Source organism: Morone saxatilis, unplaced genomic scaffold (assembly GCF_004916995.1).
Source record: "Morone saxatilis isolate NCDOM2014 unplaced genomic scaffold, NCSU_SB_2.0 Contig3, whole genome shotgun sequence".
NCBI classification, from domain to species: Eukaryota; Metazoa; Chordata; class Actinopteri; family Moronidae; genus Morone; species Morone saxatilis.
In genome coordinates, this window is record NW_023339873.1 from 8745866 (window position 1) to 8748793 (window position 2928).

Genomic DNA, 2928 nt, shown 5'->3' on the forward strand with positions numbered 1-2928 from the left:
GGGGGGGGGGGGGGGGGTGGATGAGAAAGCAATAGCTGGATGTCCTTCAACAACTCCCAGGTGTGAATGCATGCAGCTGTATGAATGTGAAGCAGTGTGCTGTCATGCAAGCTTTCCTGAGGTTCAACAGACTGCCAGACACAGCTATGGTGTTTTATTGTGTGAACACATGGAATTTACTATGTAATTAAGTTGGAAATATTTGGAAATTTACGCTCACAGGCTGCTTGTGATGTTATCACCAGTCTGCCGAATGTGGCTGCTGTCACACACTTCAGAAGCGAGAAGTTGCTTATTGCCAGTCAACCGTGTGCTGCTTTATCTCGACTGTGAGATTTGATTGTTTCCAAGGTTCAATTTGCTGCAAGTTTATTTCTGGAAAGGTCTGACTCAGCTGCTGGTTGAGGAAATCAGAGTTTCAGAGTTGCAGCAGCCAAAAACTCATTTAACTAGAAGTACTTAGCCAGACCGTTTATAGGGTGCTGCAAAACAGCACTTGTGCACACAATTTACTACAAAGGTAAAAAGTTCAGAGCAACATACAAAGATATTGTTTTCATTCTTGTTTTGTACTCAAGGAAACATCTTACATGTTATTTATTACATTTACACTATTCTCAGGATCACCTTGCCTTGTCTTCAAAGTTGGAAAATTCCCAGTCAAACAGAAGACAGACTGTTAGAAGTTTCTTCTTATTGTGGGATAATTTAAAGATATCAAAGTTAAATAAAACCACCTTAATGGGATTTTCAGCGCTTAAGTGTAGGTGGCAGAGTCCTGTATTTAAGGATAATGACTAATCCGCAACATCAAGCCTGCGAAAATTCCCGGTTTCACTGTCTGTATCAGGCAGCGTCAGCCATTTCACAACAAATGGCAAAAAAAAAGAGTGGAGAAGAAGTGAGGAGAAGTCTGCGAAAGACAGGAGGATGAAAACGCCCAGTTCTCTTAACACAGAGTCAACTGCAGGTGGATTTATATTTGACTTGTCAGTTCATAATTGCATTTGACTTAAGCACACTCTGCAGTTGGAATGTGTGGGGGGGAATTACACTTTCTGTGCCTAAAAAATGCAAAGTGACAACCAAAAAACAATGTTTATACAACACAATGTCACCTCACTTTCTAGAGCAGATAGTTAACACTGCACCATAATGACTTGCGGAGAGACAAGACAAGTGTTGTTTCTGTACACTATATTTGTTTCCAGCCAAGTCTGTCTCAAAATAAGTGTAGCAGCCAAACTGTTAGTTATATTGCCCACACAATACACATATCTTTGCTCACAGTGTTTGTATATAGAGACATGACCACGGGAAGTTAGCTGGAGTTTAATGTACAGTATGTCCGTAACAATGCTCGGGTCATAGTCTCGATCCGATGTGGTTTGAGGTTTGTTTTCTCGGCTGATGGACGCTGTGTGGGCTGATACTCTGTCCGGAGCCAGAAACAGTGGCCCTCACTGAGTCTAAATGGGAATCATTCCACATTATATAATATACACAAACAGTGTCATACTGTCTACTTTGTCTACTAACAACACATTAATAGTAAGAATACATAAAGAGTTTTTTTATAACCAGGTACGACAATAAATCTGCTTATACTTCCAAAATAACAAATAACTATAATAATACACTGGGTCCACTCTGCATAATAAGTACTTTTACTTTTAATACTCTAAGTAGTTTTTGCATTTAATGATAATACTTTAAATTAAAGTAAGATTCAGAATGCTTGAGGACGTTTACTTGTAACAGAGGCTTTTCACACTGTAGTAATACTACTTTTACTTGAGCATCTAAATACCTAGTTACTTAATAATAGGCCACAGTCTGTAAATAAGCAACTGTTTTCAACTTAAAAGCTTTTTCACAGCTTGTTTCTGCTGACTCCAAGTAGCCAAAACAATCAGCTAATCCATGTCCAACAAATGTGTTAAGTTGAGTCCATTTCCTCCATCATAAAACATTTGTGAAGCCAATTCTTCTTGAATGTTTGACACCTGCATTCATTCCACCAAGTGTGAACCTACTGTGACATCACCCATTGGTTTGTGGAATAGGCTACCGTTTTGAAGAGTTTGACATCATGGTTGTCACCATGACAGTGTGTCGGTGCCAGCAGATGTGATGTACTGTTAATTGAGCTGTGCTTACTGGCCACACAGTTTCGACTCATTTGTAGCAGGAAACAATGGCGGCTTGCCTGGTCACAAGTAGCGCTGACCTGAAGGCAGGAAACCACATTTGGCGGCAAAGACAGAAGTGCAATATTAGTGTTGCTTTCCAATTCTGGAGACCGCTCTTAAAGGAATGAAGTCTGATGCTGAACATGCAACGTTTCTTCTACTGGTAAGTAAACCGTTGTTAATGCTAACACTGGAAGGTAGCTAATTGTACAATGTTACTGACAGTGTTAATATGTTTGGTAAGTTAGCTTTCAAGCACTCAAATTGCGTCAAGTTCTTGGAATACCTGCTTGCAGGTCTAGTTCTTATGTTTGAAATTGAAAGAATTGAGGAAAATTGAAGCCATGAAGTCAACTGTACTTGAAACATCAATAAAACCAATAACAAGTCACACATGTACTACTCAAAATCAAAGTAAGGTATTACAAAAATTGCAAATATGCAGTTGGTTTGTCAATTGAATTCAGATGTGACCACCAAGAATGTAACATTGTCTACATGTGTTTTGCCAAAAAACAAAGTATTAAATTGCTATCTGAAAAAATTCAGAAAAAACATTCCCACAATCATTCAGACAAGTGGCTTGCTGCTGATGTTTTGGAGTTTGTTATTGGTAATCCACAGACAGAAGGACATCCCAGAATAAATCTGGATGAGAACACACAAAGTGAAGTTTCATTCCATATGGTTTGCATGTTGGTAGCTGGTTTCTCTGTGTGTTTGTTTTAGGGGTTTA